The following is a 26,092-nucleotide window of genomic DNA, read 5'->3' as shown; positions in this document are numbered from 1 at the left end:
TACACCTATGTCCTGGATGTATTTTTATTAAAAAACACTTCGCCCTGTTTTGCCTAATTGTTTCCACTGAAAAGTTGTAACTGCAGGTACACGTATACAGTTTCAATCCAAAATACCTCAGTAGGCATGTTTTTTAAAAATAAGTGTTTTTCTACATAATGCCATTATTTTCATAATTAATAAGGGCAATTTTAACTTAGCTAATGTTCACACCACAGTCAGGTTTCACTAACGTTGTTCGACCGTTTCCGAAAACAATAGAAAAACTGTACAGGGCACCTCACGCGCAGACGCAAAGGCTTGTGGGAAATGTCGTAAATCATTTGACGCATGTGCAGAAGCCTAGGCAGGCCTCAGCTGCTTCTGCGCATGTGCACTCCCCGGCTCCGCCTCCCCGCTTCGGGCGTTATTGGTATTCGTGGACGTCGGACGCTTCAGCGCCTGAGCAGGTACCAAGCCTTACTTAGCACGTGGCGGGTAAGTATGGGATCTGCGAGGCCTGGGCTTTTCTTTGCATGGTCAAATGCGACAAGCCCTGGCAGCCCCATGAGAGACTCCTCTTGCCCTGTGCGGGCGAGGCTAAGGCCGGCCTCGAACACGCTTGCTGCGTGGCCGGAGTGCGGGGGCCGGGCTGGGAAAAGCTCGTGCTCCTGGCCGACCACCATGCCCGAATGCACAGGCTCTGGGGCTGCGGCCAGACCCCAAACTGCAGCCAGAAAACCCAAGTAAATTACAACCCAGGCACCTGTAAACAGGGGCAGGTAAAAAAGCCCGGTAAGAGGGTTCTCTTCTGAAAATGGAGACATGTTGATAGTGCCACCACCAAAGCCACCACTGTGCGACACTGAAGGTTTAGGGCCAGCTTTGAGAAGACAGAGTGAGCTGGAGAGGCCCAGGGGCAGGTTGCCCAGGAAAGGCCACTTCATTTCGGAGATTGTGTGAGGAAGTCTGGAGCAAGGGATAACAGGCGGAAATTCTGCCCTGGCTATGCTTAATGGCGCCAGTCCCCTATCCTCGCTGTACATGTGCTGCACTGGTGTCACAGTAAGTGATCTCCCAAACCCCAGCAGAATGTCTTCACAAAGGGTTTCCATGGTCATCCCCCATTCAATCAGGCCACGGCATCAGTAAATTGTCCTCCCTGTTTGCTACAAACATGGGAGGCAAACACACTCTTCATTCTTCACAGGTAAATCACCAAAAGCATCACAAAGGACATCTGAACAACCGCAACAATTTTTTAACATCCATATCAGAGCTATGCATAAGGTCCTTAGCATAGATGGATAAATGGACAGACAGACACACTGTATCTGTGTCTCAGAGATACAGACATCAGTGGCTCATGCCTGTAATGCTAGTTACTCAGGAGATCAGGAGGATCATGGCTCAAAGCCCATCCCAGGCAATTAGTTTGTGAGACCCTGTCTTGAAAATTTCCAACACAAAACAGACTGGAGGAGTGGCTCAAATGGTAGAGTACCTGCCTGGCAGACCCTGAGTTCAAACCCCAGGACTGCCAAAAGAAAAAAGGAAAAAAAATAAAACCCTGTATCAATTTTAATGAAAAAGTAAGTAGGTGCTCCCAATTGTCATTTGTGTAGATTGTGTGTGTCAGACTAAAGCTTAGCTTACTTTCTTATCCTTTTGTGTACTTTGGATTTAATAAACGTCTCCTTTCCTAGTCTTTCCTGTTTGTGGATATTTGGTTTTGGTTTTAGGGGTGTTTGAGATGCAGAGGATGGAACCCAGGACCTCAAGCATGCTATATTTCTCTGCTAATCAGCCCTAAGAACACATGCATTACTGCTGAATCAATAGACTTAAGTTTAAGTCCAACAGTTAAAAACAACTAGTTTAAGTATCAACAGTCATCTGATCCTCACCCTAATGGTCCTTCATGGCCTTTTCAGGGCCTACAGGGCCCCGTTTCCTTATGAAGGTCATTCGCAGACAGTCTAGAGATTTGGGGAAGTGAACCTAGGAGCTGTGAGGCTGGCTCATCTCATGACCCCGTCATCCTGTCTCCCCAGGTGAGCCGTCACTGTTCTGTGCACTCCCCAAGAGCCACAGAAAATGAACCTACCACAGGTGAGCTCTTTATTTCTATCCCATTTTGTAATGTAGTGGATCTATGAGGCTTGGAAGGGTCCTTGTATTAAATGGAAAGGAAGACATAGAAGATGATCAAATCAGTCTTGAGAGAAAATGTAGTTTCCCCATGAGCTCTGAGGTTTGCTCTCTGCTCTTGTAGGCAACCTGTTTGGATAAGTAGCTTCCCTTCAGGATCCTTAGATTGCAGTCTACTCATAAATGTGCAATGAATTATATTGAGTACTTTTCTATAACTTTTAATAAAAGTATAATTTATTTCCTTTATAAATACTGTGAATAGTATAATGGATTTTCTAATGTAGACTTAATCTATAGACCCAATTTGCAATTGAGCATGGTACATTGTTTAATATATATTATGGAGTTTTTTAAAATTTTTTATTTCATTATCACAGAAATACAGCCTAAAATTTACTATTCTCACTGCCAGTGAGGGAGTGAATTCATTCCTTCCTATCCTTTGTGCCATGTGAGGACTCAGCGTTCCTCTCTTCCATGTCTGTAGGAATGGAAGTATGCCCCTATTTTATTCCTGGTATAGATAAATAGTGCTTTCTTTCTATGGATTTATCAACTTTTAATGTCTTTTTAACAATTTTTGAGTTTCATTTTCCATATTGATTCTTCCCCCATTTTATTGACTTGTACTTTATTATTTAATTATTTCTATGTACTTAGGTTTTATTTCTCTTTTCTAGCATTCCAGTGGATCATTGAGCTTATTAATATTTTATCCTAGTACCATTTTTCTCTCAGTATTCCTTAAACCTCCCATTTTCCATTATCCTTTAATTCAATACATTTTCTAGTATTCATTGTGGTTTTTTTCTAGTACCTATGGTTATTTAGAAGTATGTGGTTTGATTGTCTCAGCATCTGAGTATTTCTGTTTTCTAATGTAATACTATTATGTTCATCTAAGATATTTAGAATGGAATTTTTCATTTAAAAGTTGTTGAACTACTTTATTGAGTTATTACTGACATGTAAAAGCTATATATTTAATTTGTGCCTCTCAGTGAGTTTAAGAGATAAGTATTGACCCAGAGCATGAACTAATCTTGTAAGCATGTTTACATGCACTTAAAAGAATGTGTATTCTGCTATTTCATGGTGTAACAGTCTTTAAATATCAAACAAGTCAAGCTGACTTAATAGCATTAGATCTACAGTCTTACGGATTTTTTTCTTATTGTTTTCTGAATTACTGAGAGGATGACATTGAAGCACCAAGCCAAGGTTCTACGTAGTGAGACACAGGTATGCTGGCAATGTTTGACTCTCTAAAGGTTGACTATATTATTCATGGTCTTTCTGGGATTTTTTTTTTTTTTTTTTTTTTGGCAGTACTGGAGTTTGAATTTAGGGCCTCCTGCTTACTACGCAGGCACTCTACCACTCTACCACTGGGCCACACCCCCAACCGTTTTTTGCTTTAGTTATTTTTCAAATAGTGTCGGTGTGTGTTTATGTCTACACCAGCCTGAATCTAGGTCCGCCTATCTGTTTACCCTTCTGGTACAGCTGGGATGACAGTGGCACACCACCATGCCCAGCTTTTATTGATTGAGATAGAGTCTCACAAACACACACCCCTTTCCGGCACTGGCCTAGAACTGTGTGTGATCTTCCTGATCTCTGCCTCTTGAGTAGTTGGGATTATAGGTGTGAACCACCTCCTAGCCTGGCCAAAAGCTTATTTTCATTATACTCAATTTTATCAATTAGTTCCTTTTATTCAAGCTTTTTGTTTTAGAGACATTACCAATTGGGTAAGGAATTATTGCATGTTTTCTTCTAACAAACTCTTGTATAATTTCATAGAACTACATAAAGAGCTACCTTTTAAACAGGTATAGATTATTCCATGTACTGATGAACTTTTATTGACTCAGTCCATAGCTAATACTTTTTCTAGTTTTCTGCTACCACAGACAGTATTGTAATAAATAACTTATTAAATATAACATTTCATACATGTTCAAGTATACTTAGAGGATCAATTTCCAAATTCAAAATGGCTCTCTTAAATGGTAAGAGGAAGTGTCCTTTTTTTTTTAGTAAATATATGAAAGTGTACCCTACCCTACAGTTTCACCAACAAAAATAGGTATCCAGATTTTGAATCTTAGTCTTTCATAGCTTTAAAAACATGTAATTATAGTTTTTGTTTGCATATAGCTTACTGTCAATAAATGTGAACATATTTTTCTTGGTGCTAGAATCATTCATATTTTCTTTTTACAGAGGCTGTAAGCTCATATCTTTGCACTTTTTTGTATTTTTTGTTTCAGGTTTTGGTCAATTTTAGGACTCAAAATATTTAAATTAGCCCTTTGTCTCTTGTCTGAATGGCGCATTTTCCATTTGTCTTCTGTCAAGTGTTGTTTGCTTTTTGTGGTGTTTCTATTTTTTAAATAAATTCACTAGTCAATACTCCATTTCGGAAATTTTTCATCTGATAGAGGAGAAACAGTACAATTAGAAAAGACCATTTTGTAACCCTAGTGAAGCAATAGCACCTAGCTAACAAACACGAGTGAACACTACCATCACAAGGTGATGAGGAACTTTAAAGCGATGATCTGACTGGTAATACTCCAGCCCATTAGTCAGTTTTAATATCACTAAGCACACATTATATATCCTTTGTTTTGGTGCAAATAGGAAAATTGTTTTAAAGTTTTAGCAAGGATTTATTTTAGTATAGCAGGATAAAGTATAGACAAGTGGGGGGTGGGGAGAGAAACATTTCCTGTTCCCCACACACGAAATGGGAGCAAAGACTCCTAAATAGGAAATATTTTTGAAAAAAAATGAAATATAATTAAGCCTGTAGCTTACAATTAAAAGTTTGTGGAAAATACAGAAGAAAGAGAAACAAGTAAAATGAAACCATGAAGACAAAGTATGTCAAATCCAGACAGGACATCCTACAGGAATAAGGGGCAAGATATCCTCAGCGCATAAACAAAAAAGTGAGAGAGTCCCCAACCATGACAGAATAGTAGTCTTTGGGCATATCATTCCACCTTAAATAGCATCAGATGAAAAAAGAAAAAAAAGGAGAAGCAACCATGTTCAGGTTTTGGAAGACAGTATAAGACTAAATCCTTAAGAAAGGGAAACACAACCAGGCACCAGTGGCTCGCACCTGCAGTCCTAGCTCCTCAGGAGGCAGAGATCAGGAAGATCGAGGTTCAAAGCCAGCATGGGCAAATAGTTCAAGAGACCCTATCTTGAAAAAAACCCTTCACAAAAAGGGGCTGGTGGAGTGGCTCAAGGTGAAGGCCCTGAGTCCAAACTCCAGCACCACAAAAAAAAAAAAAGAAAGAGAAACACAGCCGTGAGTTCCACATTTGCCCAGTCGGATTGCCTGGAGACACTTTCCAAACCATAGCACAAGGAAACAGGGCCCAGGCGTACAGCAGAGGACTTGCTGGATGGGGCAAACATACAGGATATTATGGCTTTTAGAAGTGGCTATCCTAAAATGTGCATGCAAAAATGTCAAGGGGTGACCCCAGGAGCCCTAACGAAGAAGAGATAAGGGACGAGAGCTGGGGGCAGGGGAGCTGAGCAGAGAATTCTAGGTCATTCCACTTTCAGAAAGTTTGTTAACCAGGTTGGAGAGACATACTTGGCTTTGTATTTCTCGTCTTTTTTTTTTTTAGCTGCAGTATTGGGTCTTGAACTCAAGGCTTACACCTTGACCACTCCACCAGCACTTTTTTGTGATGGTTTTTTTCGAGATAGGGTCTTGAGAACTATTTGCCTAGGACTGGTCTCAAACCACAATCCTCCTGATCTCTGCCTCCTGAGTAGATGGGATTACAGGCATGAGCCACCAGCACCTGGCTTATATTTCTCATCTTTATGGTATATTATGCAATAAAGTGGTCTCATTTTTCAAAATGGCTATGCTGTGTACCAACACTGCTTATTAAAAACTCCCTTTTTTTGTCCCATTAGTTTGAAATATAACTGTATGATCTACTAGAGTTCCATTCATACTTAACTTTATATTCTTGATTTTTAGGTCTGTTTCATTCATTCATTTGCTTAGTTGGAGGACAGTATTATTTTCCATTACACAACCAATGGTTTTGTATGTTGTAATGCCCACCCCACCCATTCCCTCATCTCTTTTCAGCATTTTCCAAGTCTAGTGTTATTTTTCCACAGAATCATTAGTATCCGCTCAAAATCATTATCATTGCTAGGTGTGGTTGTACACAGCTATAATCCCAGCACTCGGGAGATGGAGGCAGGGAATTGTGAATTTGAGGCCAATCTGGGTTCCATAGCCAGGACAAGGGCATTCTTAGATACATAATGAGATTCTGTTCCCCCTGCAAAAAAATCATTACTTTAACTGTGATCCCATTAACTTTTTATGCTAAATTATAGAGAACTGACTTATTGATGATATTGAGGTATCCTATCCAAATGTCTATTTGTTCAAGACTACAATTATAGTGTCCCTCCTACTTTGAAATTCAATGGGAGAAAATAAGGTTCTGTGTAGTCAGAAGCAGAGATGCCTGGCAGTGTTTGACCCTCTAGGGATTGACTATATTATCCATAGTCTTTCTGGAATTTTCTTATAGCCAATGAACACTGTCGGTGCATATATACTTTCATCTGCTTCTAAGTGCTTTTCCTCTGTTTTTTAATTTTTATGTGATTTATAGAAAGTTTGCAAGAAGAACATAAAGTATAATTTTTACCCTGACTCCCCCAATACTATCATTTTACTATATTCTCTTTCTCCCTCTCTCTCCCTCTCTCTCCCTCTCTCTCTCTCTCTCTCATTGCTCTCTCATCCTATAATGTTGAATAGTAAGTGGCAGACACAAGGTTCCTTTGCTCTTAAGTACTTCAGTATATATATCCTAAAAACAAATGGTTTATTTTTTAAGTTGTAGCAATAATTTACTTTAGAATAGCCGGCTCAAGTGAGGAGAAATGGGAGGTATGTGTCCTGCTCTCATGCAGGAAACGGGAGTAAACACTCCAAGTAATTTTCTGAAAAAAATCTCAGTGTGCTTATCAAAATCAGGAATTAGCATTACAGCAGTATAGTATAACCTACAGGCCTTATTCACATCTTATCATTTGTCCGAATCATGCCCTAATCGAGATAAACTCCAAGGTTTGCCTTGCGTTCTGCTGTCCTGTCTCTCGTCCCCCTTGAGCGATTAATTCCCTGGCCTTGCTTTGTGCTTCAGGACACTGGTGCATTTGGGGAGTTCAGGACATGTTCTGTTGAATTTCCCTCCACTTAGCTCATTGCATCAGATGACTTGTTGTGATTAGGTTCAGGTTTTCCTCCTCTACCAGCAAAACCCCAAAATGAAGCTGGCTTCTTCCCACTGCAGGAGAGGCTCTGTGAACCACCAATGCCACCCTGATGTTGTTACCTTAGAACTTTCTCTCTTTCTTTTAGAAACAAGGTCTCACTGTGTAGCCGAGACTCCTCCCTAGGAGGAGGTCTCCTAAAGGGAGGAGGCCTGTGCCTGGCCCTTTGATACCAAGGTCGTGATGTTGTCACAGAAAAGAATTTTGGGACACAACAAGGTGGAGGTCAAGAAGGTTTATTAGTAAATCAAAGCAAAGGAAAGATAGAAACAGAGTACACAGCTCAGACATGGGTATAGACACATCTGACAACAGGTGTAATGAGTGCTCTAATATCAGGGGTGTTTAGGGTGAAAAAATGGGTTGGGGGTTTGGCTCAACTTTATCTTAGGAAAAAAGTGTTCCTCTTCATTCAGACACCTGGTATCATTAGTTGCTTTTGCTGTTACACTGTATTATCAATTGTGACCAAAATTTTCAAGGTTGGCCCCCTCATTCAATTGGAGTTACTAGGACATAGATGTTTGAACATCCCTTTAAACAAAGGATGGGTCAAGGCAGATGTCCTTCCTTGTGATTACCACTTTTCTTTGTAGACACTTTTTTTTTTTTGCCAGTACTGGGGTTTGAATTCAGGGCTTACACTGTGAGCCACTCCACCAGCCCTTTTTTGTGACGTGTTTTTTTTTTTTTTTTTGATATAGGGTCTCATGAACCATTTTCCAGGACTGGCTTTGAACCGAGATCCTCCTGATCTCTGCCTCCTGAGGAGCCAAAATTATAGGAGTGAGCCACTGTTGGCCAGCTCGTGTCTTTTTTCAAGATATCCTTGCTTAGTTCTCAGAGCGCACTAATTATTTTTGGGCACATGGGCAAGATCTGAGGGAAGTTGCTGTTCTCTTTACTTTTTTAGAAAATGTTGCAATTTATTAAGGGAGTGAAAGGCTTTTAAGCAGAGAAAGCAGTATCTATATGTTTTTTAATTGAGCTATTCATTAGTACAATACTTACTTGTAAATTCCTGGTTGCTGTTTCTCATGCCTCAGTTTCCCTGATCTATCCTTCCTGCTTCAGTTCTTCATGCTTCAGCATCTCTGCATTCTAGGTCCGTGTGCATCCCCTTCCTTGAGCTCATTACAGACTCTGTTATAAGGTGATTAGAAATAAATATTCTTAGAAGCCTTCAGCCTGCCCCTACACAGAAAACCATAGGCTACATAGAGTCCATTTGTGCCCAGTTTGTGGGTTAGTGCATGTTTCTGTGGTGGAGTCCAAGGTTTCTATCAGATTTGTAAATTTTTAACTCAAATGACCCCAAATTGTCAAGAATCTCTATGCAAAAGAGGACGCCCCCCTAAAAAAGCCCATAAATATCATAACTCACTCCCCAAACCCAGTTCACAACCTTTCCAAAGTACCATACCACCAACTTCAGAATCATGGTAGGGAAGGCAGGGCTCCTTGAGCACTACTGGAGTCCCTTCTCCTGAGTGGGCTCTGCTTCTCCTCATTCTCACCTGGTGTCTGTGAGGGAGGTCTAGGATGAAGTTTTTCAGAGAAGAACCCAGGAGGTTAGCCATCCAGTGCCTGACTAATGGCCTCCTTATTATGGATGGCCGGGGTTTCTGCTCACTTCACAGCAGAAGCTCTTCACTCTTGACTGAGGGAGAAGGACCCTGGTGGGACACTGTCCCACTTGGAGCTCAGGGAAATATGCCTTTGACAGTGGCCATTTAGAGGATGATTCATGTGGAATTCAGTCTGAAAACACACAAATGCCTAGACACTAGTGGTTCACACCTGTAATCCTAGCTACTTAGGAAGCAGAGATCAAGAGGTCACGGTTCAAAGACAGCCCGGGGAAATAGTTTGTGAGACCCTATCTCGAAAAAATTCATCACAAAAAAAGGGTTGCTGGGGTGGCTCAAGGTATAGGCCCAGCACTGCCCCAAAACCCCAAAAATGCAGTAGAATTACTGGTAGAAACGAAAGAATGGCGCAGAATGGATAGACAGGGAGACGGCTCAAACACCAGCACAGGGTCTATTGTGGAGAAGTAGCCTGGCAGAGGAGGTCCCCAGCAAGAGAGCTGTAGCCCACCACTGCTTACAGACTCGGGGTGTTTATGAGGTGGGTGGAGAAGCCCCACGAATGTCACTGGGTGGGATGATCCTCAATGACTCGCTGACCCTCCTGAGATAATGGGTTATAAGCAGGTCATTCCTCCTGGGACAGGTGAGGAGTTTCTAGTAAAGGACTTTTAAGGTGGACGGCTATTTTTCTTTAGGGCCAGGTGGAGCGTTTTCATGAGTCGCCTTCAAGGGGGAGGGGTCCAGTTCCAACATGGCTTCCTTTTTTGCACCCTAACAATTACATTCTGTGTGTGAACCTCTGTAGAGCAGTGTGTATATCCCATGTATATTAATACAGCATAGATGTGTCCTAAAGACATGAAGTTCCTTATTAAGTGGAGTTTGTTGCTCATTATAAATGCAGCATTCTTTGTAAGAAGCATGTGTGTATTGTACTTGACCTGTATCTCTGGATAGCACAACTCAGGAAGCTCAAACAGGAACTATGGAAGTCATCCCAAACTCTTTTCCCTTAACTTTCCCAAACAAAGACTGATTCTTTTCCATTTTGACTCCTAGATAGCTAACATATCTCTTCTCTATATCTGTGAGGCCCTCATCTCATTCCAGCAATTTTACAGCTTATTTTGGAAATCTCTTATCTGCCTCTAACTTTATCTCTTTAAAACTATTTATACAAAATCCACCATGATAATACCTGTTATTGTAAGAGGTGCTCAAGTTGCTTTTGCTGAAAAGCACTGACTCTTTACTTGAGCCCACAAATCAACTAAAAACAGGAAAAGCTTGGCATCTCTTGTCTCCATTTTGTGTCTGTCTTTGCTTTAAGCCATTCTCTTTACAGTCACTCTGCAATAACTTTGGATTCCAGAAAGGACAAAACTGATAATACCCTTGTGACAAGGGACTAAAAATTTCCCATAAGGAACTGGAACGTTCAGGACAGACCACCTGTCCAAATGAGGACAATTACCTACAAAGATGAGGCTGCACCCTGGAGCAGGAGTAATCATCTCATGGGAACCAGATGCCTCCCCACAAGTGATAACATCTTCTTAGAACCCCTCTGGGAACCCTTGGACTGAGATAACGGTGAATCAAATCACACATGTGACTGGAACTGTTTATGCATACCTTTGTCCCCTGCCCCCCAGTTCTTCAGTCTGTTTAAACCTATAGCTCATGTCTGTACCCCAAAGATGGCTAAAGATGAGCTGAATGTTTACTCTGCCTCTTCCCAGGGTGTGTCCCGAGCCATGTAATAAACCTCCTTTCTCTGCCTTCACCATGCCTCTTTATTTGGTGTTTAGGGGTGGGTGGCCAGACTTGGCATGTAAATCTCAGGAGTTTAGGCCTTGAGTTCAAAATTCCGGTTTCATTACTTCCATTCTGCTGATGACAGCAACACCCCAAGCTACCTTCACGCAAGAAAACAACTGTAAAAATTGACAAAATATGCCAACCTGGTGGCTCACGCCTATAATCCTAGCAACTCAGGAGGCAGATATCAGGAGGATCATGGTTCAAAACCAGCCTGGGCAAAGAGTTTGTGAGAACCTATCTTGAAAACGCTCATCACAAAAAAAGGGCTGGTGGAGTGGCTCAAGGTGTAGGCCCTGAGTTCAAGTCCCAGTACTGCAAAAAAAAAAAAAAAAAAGACAAAATATGAAGCAATTTTTCCAGGCAATGCATATCCAGCATGTCAGGAAACTGATCCTTGAGGGAACAGAAATGCATGATGGTGGTCCCCTGTCCTCTATCTCTGTGTTCATTTTCATGCTAAGGCACAGTGAGGTTTGGTTCATGTGGAACAATGGTCTTGTGAACTGCTGAAGCTCCTGAAATTTGGATCAGGGCAATTAAGGCATGGAATCTCTAGTGCAGGAAGAGGAGAGGAATGGCAAAAGCTTGTTTGGGGTTTGTATTGTTTTTACACACAACACATTGGGGCTTTTTTGGCTTATTTATTCATTTATTCATATGTGCATACATTGTTTGGGCCATGTTCCCCCCCATCCTCCCCCCCCATCACTTCCAGGCAGAACCTGTTCTCTTCTCCAATTTTGTTGAAGAGAAGACATAAGCAATAATAAGAAAGACAAAGCATTTTTGCTAGTTGAGATAAGGATAGCTATACAGAGAGATTCCCAGCATTGCTTCCATGCACATGTGTGTTACAACCCAAATTGATTCCTCTCTACCTGACCTCTTCACTACTTCCCAGTCACCTTCCCATAGTGACCTCTGTCAGTTTAAGGTTACTATATTAGCTCCTCTGCAGTGGGCACCTCAAACACTTTCAAGTTTTGGGTTTCCTACCTTTCCCTATTCCTCCTGTACATGTTCTCCCCTTAGCATGTGACCCATGTCCAATAATATTACTGCATTTGTTTTAGGTCTAAAGTCAGCATATGAGGGAGAACATATGATTTTTGGCCATTTGAGCCTGGCCAACTTTGCTTCAGATGATGTTCTCCAGTTCCATCCATTTACTTTGTATGTAAATACATTGTCTTAATCCATTCATCAGTAGTGGGGCATCTTGGCTGTTTCCATAACTTGGCTATTGTGAGTAGTGCTGCAATAAACATGGGTGTGCAGGTGCCTCTGGAGTAACCTGAGTCGCATTCCTTTGGGTACACCTAGAAGTGGTATTCTCCAATCCCTCCAGTATAAGACTAGATGATGGGGGCCACCATTTTGAGTCTGTTCTCCCATTTCCTATGTGGGGAACAGGAGATGTTTCTCTTTTTCTCTCCCCGCCCCTTGTATATAGTTTATTCTGTTATACTAAAGTAAATCCTTGGTAAAACTTGCACTTTGTGAGACACCTTGTTACGAGATACTTTGAAATGCTTTTCATGCCTGTGGATCTCAAGGACTGAGATTTTGCATGGAAACTGGGAAGTTGTGGGAGCTTCCTCATCTGCCTTCCAGTGACAACATAGGTCTGTTGTCCGACTCCCCTGACACCCAACTGTGTTTTCCAATTTGTTGTGTCTGGGAACCTAAGGGACAGATGAGTGAGTCAGTATCCCATGCCCCATGGAGAGCACTATGAGCCCTGCACCCTGAGGAGATACATGGTCCCATAAATCTGCCACATGGCTGATAAACAGAATGCTGACATGGTTGCTTCCCCTCATAAGGGGCAAACAGACTGGCTCATGGAAGAAAGCCTGCACATCAATCCATGACCAATGGAAAGACTCCCCCTAACCCTTACCCTAACCCAGAGTTAAAGCGTCCATAAAAAGCCCCAGCCTTCACCTCAGCAGGGCTCCTCTGCACTGCTCTAGCAGACTTTTCTTTCTCGAATAAATCCTACTTTGTGTGCCAACCTTGTCTCACGAGTCAATCTGCTGCCTCATGAGCCAGTTATTTGGCCCATGAAGGCAAGAACTCTCAACACCAGCCCGGAACAAATTCAAGTCAACACTAACAGGAATTAACTCCAGACTCCACAAGGTCAGGGGCCAGTCATAAGCATCAGGTCCCCAAGTAATGTAATTTGCTAGAACAGGTCACAGAACTCAGGGGAACTTAAGGCTCACTGGTTTACCAAAGGATACAACTCAGGGCCAGCCCCATGGAAGACATGCAGAGGGCAAAATGTGAGGTGAGTGGGTGTGCAGAGCTTCTGTGCAGGCTCCAGGTGTGCCACCTTCTCACCAACATCTGAATCTCATTATTCAAGAGCTTTCACAGAGCTCAATCTCTGTCCCTCGCCTACCATCCCTTTCCTGATAGTTGTCAGGTGGGGTTGAAAGTTCTAAACTCTAATCACTTAGTCTTTCTGGTAACTAATTCCAGCCTGAGGCTATTTAGGGGCCCTGCCCCAAGTCACTTGTAGCGTAGACTCCTGTTGTAGTAAACTATTTGTGAATAACAAAAGGCACTCCTATGGCTCAGGAAAGTCCAAGAATATTAGGATCTCCCTGCCTGCAAGGGGTGTGGGGGGAATTTATTATTATTATTATAACACAGAATTTAACAGGGGATCTTAATTAAGAGGAAGTCTAATGCTACAGGCCATGACTTCATGAGGCTTGACTTCTTGTGGCCTGCCAGAGGCTGTCTGCTGTGTGACTGAGACAAATCTTGACACCAGATGAAGTGCACTGCTGAGGGATGTAGGCACTCTGATTAGTCAGAGGAGAAACCTTAATGAACACCTTAGTATTTCAGAGACAGTTTAAAAGAGTAAGGACTACATCTTAGTGAAGAGACATGCCCTAGGATTAAGTTTAATACCATAATTAACACAGCCTATCAAAAGCATAAACAAAGCCCACTAGTGACTCAGCTGCCTTCTGAAATGAAGAAAACACAACCCAGAAACTACACTAGAAACTTCTTTTTCATTGTTTTTTAGCCTTTGTCTATATAAAACCACCCTCTTCTGCTCAGCCCACATAAAGCCAATTAAGGTTTCAGCTAGGGTGTGGTGTCATGTGCCTGTGACCCCATCAGGGAGGCTGAGGCAGGAGGCTAGCCTGGCTACTTGGGAAGACCCTGGGGGTGGGGGTGGGGAAGAGAGAGGCCAGGTGTGGAGCAACAGACCTGTAAACCCAGCACTCAAGAGGCTGAGGCAGGAGATTGAAAGTTCAAATCCAGCCTGGAATATACAGTGAATTCCAGGCTGGGCCACATAGGGGAGATCCAATAAATGATTGATAGATAGATAGATAGATGTATATCTATATACACACACGTATATATCATAATTTTATTCTTTGAAACTCTTTTGAAGGAAATCTTTGAACTTTACTTAAAATTGGGTATCTGGAATGAAAAAAGTCAGTGAACAGCTTAATATTGGAGACTAAGGAAGAAAAGTCTGTGAAATTGAAGACAACACAATATAAATTATCCAGAGTAAAAATCTGCGAAAGAAATTGATTGCACAAATGTGAACAGAGCCTCAGTGACCAACAGGGAAGCATCAGGTCATGATATCAACCTGTGTGTAATTAGGCCTGATCTTTGAAAATACAATGGCTAAAGATTTTCAAAATATGGTGGGGGGAAAATATCACTTTCTAACCCAAGAAATTCAGTAAAATCCAAAAAAGATAAATATGAAAAAAAAAATATATATATATATAGAGAGAGAGAGATACTATATAAACAAACAACTGAAAGACAAAAAGAAAAAGAATTTGAAATGCTACCAGAGGGAATGAAAACACAAGTTACAAAGTGGGGAACACCATTCAAATGACAGCAAGCTTATCAAAAGCAGGGCAGAGGGCGTGGCTCAAGGGGGGAGAGCATCTGCCTCATAAGTGCAAGGCCCTGAGTTCAAACCTCAGTACTGCCAAAAAAAAAAAAAAAAAAACAATAGAAGAGGAAACAGTAATGCATGCCAGACAATGCAGAAATGTCTTTAACTGCTGAAAGAAGTGGGGAGGGATTATAAACTCAGAATTATAAATCAAAAGTAAGAGGAAAATTAAAACATCAGGTTTCAATGAATGGAGATAGTTCATTGCCAGAAGATTTTCACTAGAAAATTTATAAAGATACATTTCATACCACATGGCAACCTGGATACCTAGGAATGAAGACCATTAAAAGAGGTAGAAACAGGATCATTTTTTAACTATCACTTTTCTGAAAAACAGTCTGCTTTAAGTCACAATGGAAGAATTAATTGAGGAGGCTTATTAAATATATAGCCATAAAATCCATCACAATAAGAACATAAGTGGAATTTTGTTGAAAGTTTTTTTGGTGGTACTGGGGTTTGAACTCAGGGCCTCATGCTTGCTGGGCAAGTGCTCTACCATTTGAGCCACCCAGCCAGCCCTGTTGAAAGGTTCCTAACATAAACCAGTACATATTAATGCAAAGTAGATTGTGATAAATTGAGAGTTCAAATTGTAATTCCTAAAACAACCACTAAAAATGCAAAGAAGTACAACTAAAGAAATCTAATAAAAGAATAAAAATGGCTCACACCTGTAATCCTAGCTACTCAGGAGGCAGAAATCAGAATAATTGTGGTTCAACGCCAGCCCCACAAATAGTTCGAAAAACCCTATCTCAAAAACACCCATCACAAAAAAGGACTGGTAGAGTGGCTCAAGCAGTAAGATTGTATGAATCATTTGTATCAGAAATCATCATAATGTGGAGACAGTAATTATTAACGACTTATTATTACAAGAGATAAAGAAATATCAAGACGTCAAGAGAGGTTAACGTACACAGAAAACATGATATTCATAAATATGTTTTGTACCTGTGAACAGAAATTCAAAATACACTCTGCACAAACTGAGAGAATTAAAATAGATACAGATGAATCTACAATGTTCCTTGGAGATTTAATACCTGTTGTGGTGGCTAATTTTATGTATCAACTTAACTGGGCAAGAGGGTACCCAAATATTTGGTTAAAAATCATTGAGTGGTTTTTTTGTTTGTTTGTTTATTTGTTTGTTTTGGTGGTTCTGGGGTTTGAATTCAGAGCCTCAGGCTTGCTAGGCAGGTGCTTTACTACTTGAATCACTCCACCAGCTCCATTCTGAGTGTTTCTATTATGTTTTTGGATGAGATTAGCATTTAAATCAGTAGACTGACTAAACATTATTCTCTCTAATGTGAGTGGGCCTCATACAATCAGTTGAAGGCCTGAATAAAACAAAAAGGCTTGCTTTCTCCCAAGTAAGAGAGACTTCTTCCCACTGAATTGTCTCCAGAGTGGACAGTGGCACCCTTCTGTTCTAGTCTATAATTAGATCTGGAACATTGGCTCTTTCTGGATGTCCAGCCCACCTACCTTTCTACTAAAACTGCACCATTTGGTTTCTAGTCCTTGGGCCTTCACATATCATCCTCCAGGTCTCCAGCTTACCCTACAGATCTTGAGACTTCCAGTCTCTATAGCAGCATAATTAAATTCCAAAGAAATAAATAGATATGTAATAGTAAATGGATAGCAAGTACATCCGTACACATGTCTGTGGCTTGAATGTTTGTCACTCCAAAACTCGTGGAAATTTAATTACCATTGCAACTGCATTAAGAAGTGGGACATTTAAGAGGTGACTAGATCAGGGAGTTCCACCCTTACGGATGGGATTGGCACCGTTATAAGACGTCAAATCCAGTCCCCTCTTGCCCTGACCTTGCCCTTCCACCGTGGGATGACTTCTGGCCTGTTATGACACAGAAAAAAGCCCTTACAAAATGCTAGCACCTTGACCTTGGAATTCCCAGCCTCCAGAACTATAAGAAGTAAACTTCTGTTCATCATAAATAACCAAGCCTCTGTTACTCTGTTTTTAGCAGCACAAATGGACTAAGACACACGCACACACACACAATTAGTTTTTGTTTTGTTTTTGGATGACCGTGACTCATATAGATTATTTGCTTGGTCAGACACCAGCCTAGATATTGCTGTGAGACTTTAAATAGACTGTATTCCATAACAAGGGTGGGCTCCATTTAATCGGTTGGCGGCCTCATTCAATCAGTTGGAGGCCTTAAGGAGTAAGAAACTCTCCTCCAGACTCATGACTGCAACATACACACACATCCTAATGGATGTGTTTCTCTCAAGAACTCAAATATAGAACCAAAACTGGCTCTGCGGGAACAGAATCTCAAGGATGCATTTTCTGAATTTGTTATATATTTTCTGAATTTGTTATATATTTTCTGGAATTGGTTCCCTACTCTGATTTGATGTAATGGCATTAATGACTCCATTTCCATTAGGAAAGAGTACATGGTCACAAACACTTCTGTCAAAAATGGGGCAAGCCAAAGATGAGCTCAAAGATTAAACTCCCAGCTCTGGGGCCTCACGCATGAGCTGAGAGAGTTTGCCTGAAAAAACTCTTGTATCCTGAAGTCTCAAAGCCAAGATCACTGAAAATCTGACCCAGAGTCTGACTCTGTAACTGGCTAAAATCCATCACAAATTAAGTTCCTTGCCTTGTAGGGCAGATGTTGTTAAAGTAAGGACATTAGTGGGGAAGAAATGGGAATCTGAAAAATTGTAATGGGGACAATGTACAGAAAGTATTGTAGGATCATGGAAAGCCACAATTCTGATGAGTCTGCTTGCTAGAAGATGGACCCGGAGGAAGAGAGTAACTATGCTTTGCATGGAGACTGTAATGGCCTCTCTATGCAAGGAAGTGCTCAGTCTCTTAGGACCCTTCCCTATCACTCCTCCTTCCTTCTACACCTATTAGTACTTCTAAACCTACCCAGTAGGCCTGTGAGGTGAGGTACAAAGTGCGACCCATGAGGAGGTATAGACACTCTAGAGGAGGTGCAAGAGTTATTCAATTTATCCACAGAAGAATTCAGGGACTCTTCATGGGAATGGATATTCATCGTTAGGAGATAAGCCCAATGCCAGTCACACAAGACCAGAGAGATGCCCACAGCAAATGAAACAGGAACTCCTTGGCAAGCCATAGAGCAAGGCCTCCAGAACCTAGGGAAAGGGGAAAGTTAAAGTGGATATGTCACACTTCACCTGCCCACTCACCCCAGGAGCATCCAGAGGACACACTCCTCATGACAGCTGTGGAAATGAATGTCAGAGTGCTAACTGCTGCCACTGAATTGGGATGCATACACACGATGGGGAGCCCTGGAACCCAAGGTGCTTGAGGACAAATGATGGCAATTGGTCACCAAATGCAAGGTGTGCATGGTTACCATCATGGGCAGTGGAGTCAAAGCACCAATCTGAATGGTCTGACTTGCACAGACCTGTGATATTGCTGGCTGCTCATGGTGTTCCTTGAAGTCAAATAGGTGATCAACCTAAAGACAAAACTTCACTTGATCTCTACAGGTGAAAATGTTCTACATCACGTGAACAAAGATCTAACTTAGATAAAAAAAAATCAGTCATGGCCTTATGATTCCCAGACATGACAATTTACAGACATATAGCCTCTAGTGTACAGCCTGGGCTTCCTTCAAAAAGGACCTGCTACATTACCAAGACTATATATTTTTTTTAATTTTTATTTTTTTATTATTCATATGTGCATACAATGCTTGGGTCATTTCTCCCCCCTGCCCCCACCCCCTCCCTTACCACCCACTCCACCCCCTCCCGCTCCCCCCCTCAATACCCAGCAGAAACTATTTTGCCCTTATCTCTAATTTTGTTGAAGAGAGAGTATAAGCAATAATAGGAAGGAACACAGGTTTTTGCTAGTTGAGATAAGGATAGCTATACAGGGAGTTGACTCACATTAATTTCTTAGGCGTGTGTGTTACCTTCTAGGTTAATTCTTTTTGATCTAACCTTTTCTCTAGTTCGTGGTCCCCTTTTCCTATTAGGCCTCAGTTGCTTTTAAGGTATCTGCTTTAGTTTCTCTGCGTTGAGGGCAACAAATGCTAGCTAATTTTTTAGATGTCTTCCCTATCCTCACACCTCCCTTGTGTGCTCTCGCTTTTATATGTGCTCAAAGTCCAATCCCATTGTTGTGTTTGCCCTTGATCTAATGTCCACATATAAGGGAGAACATACGATTTTTGGTCTTTTCGGCCAGGCTAACCTCACCCAGAATGATGTTCTCCAATTCCATCCATTTACCAGCGAATAATAACATTTCATTCTTCTTCATGGCTGCATAGAATTCTATTGTGTATAGATACCACATTTTCTTAATCCATTCGTCAGTGGTGGGGCATCTTGGCTGTTTCCATAACTTGGCTATTGTGAATAGTGCTGCAATAAACATGGGTGTGCAGGTGCCTCTGGGGTAACCTGTGTCACAGTCTTTTGGGTATATCCCCAAGAGTGGTATTGCTGGATCAAATGGTAGATCAATGTTTAGCTTTTTAAGTAGCCTCCAAATTTTTTTCCATAGTGGTTCTACTAGTTTACATTCCCACTAGCAGTGTAAGAGGGTTCTTCCCCCCCCCCCCCCCCCCGCATCCTTGCCAACATCTGTTGGTGGTGGTGTTGCTAATGATGGCTATTCTAACGGGTGAGGTGGAATCTTAGCGTGGTTTTAATTTGCATTTCCTTTATTGCTAGAGATGGTGAGCATTTTTTCATGTGTTGTTTGGCCATTTGAGTTTCTTCTTTTGAAAAAGTTCTGTTTAGTTCACTTGCCCATTTCTTTATTAGTTCATTAATTTTGGGAGAATTTAGTTTTTTAAGTTCCCTATATAATCTGGTTATCAGTCCTTTGTCTGATGTGTAGCTGGCAAATATTTTCTCCCACTCTGTGGGTGTTCTCTTCAGTTTAGAGACCATTTCTTTTGATGAGCAGAAGCTTTTTAGTTTTATGAAGTCCCATTTATCTATGCTATCTCTTAGTTGCTGTGCTGCTTGGGTTTCGTTGAGAAAGTTCTTACCTATACCTACTAATTCCAGAGTATTTCCTACTCTTTCCTGTACCAACTTTCGAGTTTGTGCCAAGACTATATTGTTAATCACAGCCTTTGCAAAGGGACCCACAGCCTTCCACCAGAGTGACAATGACTGTGTCCTACTCAGCAACTGGCATACTCTCCATGTTGGTCCTTGACCTGTGAAGTGAGGATTTCTCTAGGGGACAGGCCAAATGGCAGTCACTAAAACTGCCTCTACTTGGAAAACCAGTAAACAAAACAACACAACTGTCTGGGAGCAGTGGTGGAGATCAGGAATGGTGTCACCGAGGACAGAAAGGGTGCCAGATTGGTGACTCCCATCACGGCTGCAGGCAGCCAGCTGTGGCTGTGTGGAAAGCACATGAATAATTTCTAATGACAGCTCTAAATTTAACTAGGTAGTGAGTCCACAGCTTCTGAGGACCAGATGGGGTTGCACTGCTTGAGCAAATGAACACCCCTTGACCCTTCTATGTGGCTACAAACCTGGTAATATATATATTAAAGACCACCAGAGCTGGGTGCCAGTGGCTCATGCCTGTAATCCTAGCTACAGAGATCAAGAGGATTGCACTTTGAAGCTGGCCCAGGCAAATAGTTCGCAAGATCCTATCTTGAAAAAACCCATCACAAAAAAAAAAAAAAAAAAAAAAAACCACCAGAAGTAGTTTGTTTTGTTTTTAGCTGGTAAGGTCAACACTACACCTTAGCTGTCCTACCTCAGAGGTAGATCAACTCTCTGGTCCTGTGTCCCAGTTTTGTTTATAGAAATCTTTTTTGGTTTTTTGGTGGTACCAGGGTTTGAACTCAGGGCCTCATGCTTGCTAGACAGGCACTCTACCACTTGAGTCACTTCACCAGTCCTATTTTTTTTTAAGATAGGGTCTCGCAAACTGTTTGCTCAGACAGGCTTCGAACTGTGATCCTCCTGATCTCTGCCTCCTAAGTAGCTAGGATTACAGGCATGAGCCACTGCACCCAGCTCATTTGCAAGAATCTTGATCACCACTTCCTACCATAAGACATTGCACTGGTCCATCACATTAATGACCTTGTGCAGAGTGCACCTACTATGCAGGAAGCAGCAACTAACTAGACTTAATGGCAAAACATTTATCTAGCAGAGGATGGGAAATAAATCTGCCAAAAATGTATAAGCCTTCTGCTGGGAGGTGTAGCTTAGTGGTAGAGTGACTCTTAGTATACATGAGGCCCTGGGTTCAATCCCCAGCACCAGGGGGAATAATAACCAAGGGCCTTCTGCTTCAATTACATTTCTAAGTTGAAATATCCCTTCTAAGGTAAAGGAAAAGTTATTGAATACAGACTGTCCCACATCCAAAAACAGGCACGATATCTTCTGAGCTTCTTCGGACTTTGGAGACAATATATTCTTCATTTGTATGTGCTATTCCAGCACAGGTACCAGTGTCACCCAAAGTTGCTAACTTTGAGTGGGACACAAAACAAAGAAGGGTGTGCAAAAGGCCCAGGCTGCAGTACAGGCTGCCCTGCCTCCTGGGCCATGTGATTCGGCAGACCCAATGGTGCTGGAAGTGCCAGTAGCAGACAGGGAAGCTGCTTGGGACTTTTGGCAATCCCCTATGGGTGACTGGCAGGTGTAGGCCTTTAGGCATTTTGAAGAAAGTCAGACCATCCTCTGCAGGTAACGACTCTCCGTCTGAGAACTAGCTCTTCATTTGCTCCTGGCCTTGGTAGAGACCTATGCTTAATCATGAGCCACTCGGAGACCTTGTACCCAAGGTGCCTGTCATGGACTGGGTTCTGTCTGACTCAGCAAGCCATAAAATGGGGCTTGCACAGCCCTGAAGGCACATGTAAGTTACATGAGGAAGTGACCCAGGGCCTATGGTTTCCATTCTGGCTGTATTACTTTCACTCAGCCCACAGCTATGGTGTCAGGGGAAATCACCTGCAATCAGTGGAATGCGAACTAGAAAACTTGACCCTCGTTCACAGATGGTTCTGCACAATACACAGATGCCACCTGGAAGTGGACAGTGACACACTAAGCCCCTTTCTAAAGGACAGTGGTGGCAGGAAATCCTCCCGGTAGGCAGGACTTTGAGAAATATAACTCCATTCATTTCTCTTAGAAGGGAAACCGAGTGAGGCATGTGACTGTGTACCAATTCATGGGATATGGCTAATTGGTGATGACCATGATTATAAAACTGGTGACAAGAAGGTCAAGGTTATGTGGACAGACCTCTCTGAATGAGAGGGGGAAAAGGAAGATATTTGTGTCCCACGTGAATTCTTTCCAATGAAAAACTTCAGCAGGGAAAGGGTTGACCAGCCAAGTAGACTGGATGGTCCACTGTGTGGACACTGCTCACCCACCTCCCCCAGCCACTGCTGTCATTGCCCAAAGGCTCACATACAGATGGCCACTGTGACAAGGAAGGGAGTTGTGCATGGGCTCAGCACGAGGGACTCTACTCCAAGTCAGACCTGGCTCCTGCCACTGCTGAGTGCCCAATCTGCTAGCGTCTGAGACCAATACTGAGTCCCCAGTATGGAGTGATTTCCTGGAGTAATCTGTCACCATCCTGGCAGCAGGTTGATTACACTGGGCCACTTTGGTCAGGGAATGGACACAGATTTGTCTTCTTTGCATGTGAGGCTTCTTAGGAATGCCTTTACAGCACCATGGTATTCCACACAGCTTTCTGCTCACAAAATCAAATGAGGGCAGCAAGGGGCCAATGCTCATGCAACCCACTGTTCTTATCATGTTCTCACCATCCTGAAGCAGATGGTTTGAAAAAACAGCGGAACCAGTAGTACCACTGAGGCAGCACTAGGGCAAGGTTCTCCAGAAGGCTGAGTGTTCTCTCAGCCAGCATCCAACGCTGTTTATCTCAGAGCCAGGATTCACAGGAATCAAGGGGCAGCACCATTGCCCCCGTGATCTATCACTGAAATTTTTGCTTCTGTCCCTGCAACCTTCTACTCTGGTGATATACGTGTCACAGTAGTGATCCCATAGAACTGGAAGTTAAAACTGCCACTTGGCCAATTTGTGTTCCTCGTGCCCTCTGAATCAACAGGAAAAGATGGGACTTCATGTGCTGGTTGGGGCCACGGATCCTGATCACCAAGGGGAAATTGGACTGCTGCTTCTCCCTGGCAATACTGAAGGAAGACTATGTCTGCAGTACAGGCAGTCCCTAGAGCTTCTCTTAAGATTGCTGTGCCCTAAGATTAAAATCACTGGAAAATTAAAACCAGGCAGGGTTACGCCGAGACCCTCAGGAATGAAATCTTGAGCCACCCTATCTAGAAGAATCACGACCAGCTGAGGTGCTTTGCTACAGGCAAAGAAAATAGGGAACGGTAGGGAACCATGTGGTTGGTTGTGGAAACACAGACTATAATCCTATGAGTATTTTTTTTATTATTCAGTCATGAATATGTGTGTGTATGTATCTCTCTGTTCTTCCCTATCCCCTCCTTTATCAGATATCCATAAGATGGATTATGTTTACACAATGGTCATTTTTTTTTTTTTGGCAGTACTGGGGTTTGAACTCAGGACCTACACCTTGAGCCACTCCACTAGCTCTTTTTTGTGATGGCTTTTTTTTTTTTGAGATAGGGTCTCACAAACTATTTGCCCAGGCTGGCTTTGAACCATGATCCTTCTGCTCTCTACCTCCTGAGTAGCTAGGATTACAGGCGTGAGCCACTGGCACCCGGCATTACAAACTGGTCTTTGAGTTACAGGCTATCAAAAAGAAGAGGGAACACCCAAGGACTTTACATCCTCTTCCAGGAAGAAGGTTGAGCATTTTCAGTTGATGCAGGATAGTTGTATCTTGTAAGGTGGAAGTATGACCTCGTTACTATCTTCATTTCGAGATTAAGTATGGTTTGAGGAAAGGATTGGGTGACAAGTTAATGACAACTCAATAATGATGGTTAATTTTATGTGTCATCCTGGTAAGGCTGTGGTGGCCAGTGGTCTGATGTTGCCCAGCTTTTTTCCATTGAGATGGGGTCTCACAGACTTTTTTTCCCAGGACCAGTCTGGCAACTCATTCTCCCTATCTAACTAGCTAGGATTACAGATGTGAGCCACCAATGTTCAGCAAGATAAAATCTGATTAACACTCAAATCAGTGGACTTGGAGTAAAGCAGATTAGCTCTTCTAAGGTGTGTAGACCTCATTCAACACAGAGTGTCTTTGAAATCAAGACTGCAACATCTACTCCTAACATTTCCAGTTCTTAACCTGCCCAACAAATTTCAGACATGCCAGTCCCCACAATCACATAAGCCAGTTCCTTAACATAAATTCCTTCCTGTTTCTCTCTAGAGCCACACCTCTCTCTCAGTAATTGATATAACTACACACACACACACACACACACTATATATATGGAAATCGAAGACTTAAAACACATTCTCATGCTGGGTGTGGTGGCGTGCACCTGTAATCCCAGCACTTGGGAGTCTGGGTTGAATGAGTTCCACACAGCCTGGACTACATAAAAATTCAATATCTTTATCCATCAGGGAAACTCAAATCAAAACTACATTGAGATTCCATCTCTCCTCATTCAGAATGATTATCATCAAGAATACAAAAAATAAGCTGGGTGCCAGTGGCTCATGCCTATAATCCTAGCTACTCAGGAGGCAGAGATCAGGAGGATCTCATTTCAAAGCCAGCCAGGAAAATAGTTCTTGAGAACCTATCTTGAAAAACCCTTCACAAAAATAGGGCTGGTGGAGTGGCTCAAGGCGTAGGCCCTGAGTTCAAGCCCCAACTACAAAAAAAAAAAAAGTTGATGAGGAAGTCTGATACACTGTTGGTTGAGAATATAAATTAGTTCAACCACTATGGAAATCAGTGTGGAGGTGCCTCAAAATATATTAAAAATAGAACTGCCATAGTATGGTCCAGCTGTACCACTCCTGGGTAGACACCCAAAAGAAGCAAAGTCAGCTTACAATAGAGACACAATCATTGCATTATCACAATAGCCAAGCTATGGAGTCAGCTAGGTGCCCAAATGTGGTCTATATACACACTGGAGTTTTATTCAGCCATAAAGAACAAAATTATGTCATTTGCTAGAAAAAGGATGGAACCAGAGATCATCATATTAGGAAAAATAATCCAGACTCACCAAGACAAGTATCACATGTGTCATATCATGTGGAATTTAGAAGGGAGAAAAAGGACATGAAAGTAAAAAGGGGACTGTAGAGATATGGAAGGGGAGACGGGGGAAGGGGATAAAAGAGGGCAACAGAGGGGTGAGTTTGACCAAAGTACAGTATGTGCCTGAATGAACATGTCATAATGAAACCTATTGCTTTGTACAATTAATACATGCCAATAAAAACTGCCCTCAAGCATTACTTGCAAATGCATGTAAAAGATTTACAATGATAGGTCATATCCTAGGCCATAAGAAGCCGTGACAAACTTGTAAATGTTAAAGTTTTAGAGTTTGTTTTCTGACTACAGCAGAATTGATTTAAAATCTATAATCTTGTGCTATTAGCCTCTAGGATCTGAGTGTCTAAATGCACCTTCAGGTGGTGTTTCTTGGCACCTTCCATGCCATTTTTCACTGAGAGTCAGTAAAATAATGAAATTGTATTCAGTCCTGTTCATCCTATGAAGGCAAACATACTCTGCAGATGACGGTCTCTGAGGTGACTCAACCATATCTGTGAGTGTGCAGAACTCCTTCCCCAATCCTCCTGTTTGTTAGAAGGTAAAAATGTTAAGTGTCTGCACAGCAGCTTCAATGAACAGTGATCAACTTGTGTTAAAATAATAATTCATTGGGAGGGCCAGAGCAGACAACTTCCTATAGGTAGGTGGGGAAGACTTTCTGGGAGGACCATGTACCTATTAACCTCTTGTTTTACCTACAGGACCACAGAAAAGTGGAACTGTCTCCTCTCAAGGACTCTTCAGTATCCAGAGGATGTAACTTCCTACAAGAATTGATCTTGTAGGGAAAATCACATACCTACTTATGAAGCTGGGTAGGTCTGCTACTCCGTCCAAAGGAGAATGCATCAAATTATGAAGTCCCGAAATAAAATAAGCTGAAACTTCTGAGTTGGGCAACAAGGGTAGAAAGTCTGCATGTACATTCTTACAGAC

General features: G+C 42.1%; 2 long non-coding RNA genes across 3 annotated transcripts in view; one reads left to right on the top strand and one right to left on the bottom strand.

Annotated features, from left to right (window-relative positions):
- Positions 1-389: 389 nt before the first annotated feature.
- Positions 390-25,978, top strand: LOC141415547 (uncharacterized). Its single transcript, XR_012440535.1, has 3 exons — positions 390-477; positions 2,034-3,375; positions 25,858-25,978. It is a non-coding gene; the product is annotated as an uncharacterized lncRNA (long non-coding RNA).
- LOC141415546 (uncharacterized) overlaps positions 7,708-26,092 on the bottom strand; it is a 45,202-nt gene continuing 26,817 nt past the window's right edge. For both annotated transcript variants that reach the window (XR_012440533.1, XR_012440534.1), the window contains 2 exons: positions 25,956-26,092; positions 7,708-8,619 (listed from right to left, as the gene is read on the bottom strand). This is a non-coding gene — a long non-coding RNA (uncharacterized lncRNA). The remainder of the gene's footprint in view (positions 8,620-25,955) is intronic.

This window comes from Castor canadensis, chromosome 13 (genome assembly GCF_047511655.1).
Source record: "Castor canadensis chromosome 13, mCasCan1.hap1v2, whole genome shotgun sequence".
NCBI classification, from domain to species: Eukaryota; Metazoa; Chordata; class Mammalia; order Rodentia; family Castoridae; genus Castor; species Castor canadensis.
The sequence above is the reverse complement of the archived record's forward strand: the minus strand, read 5'-3'. Positions and strand labels throughout refer to the sequence as shown.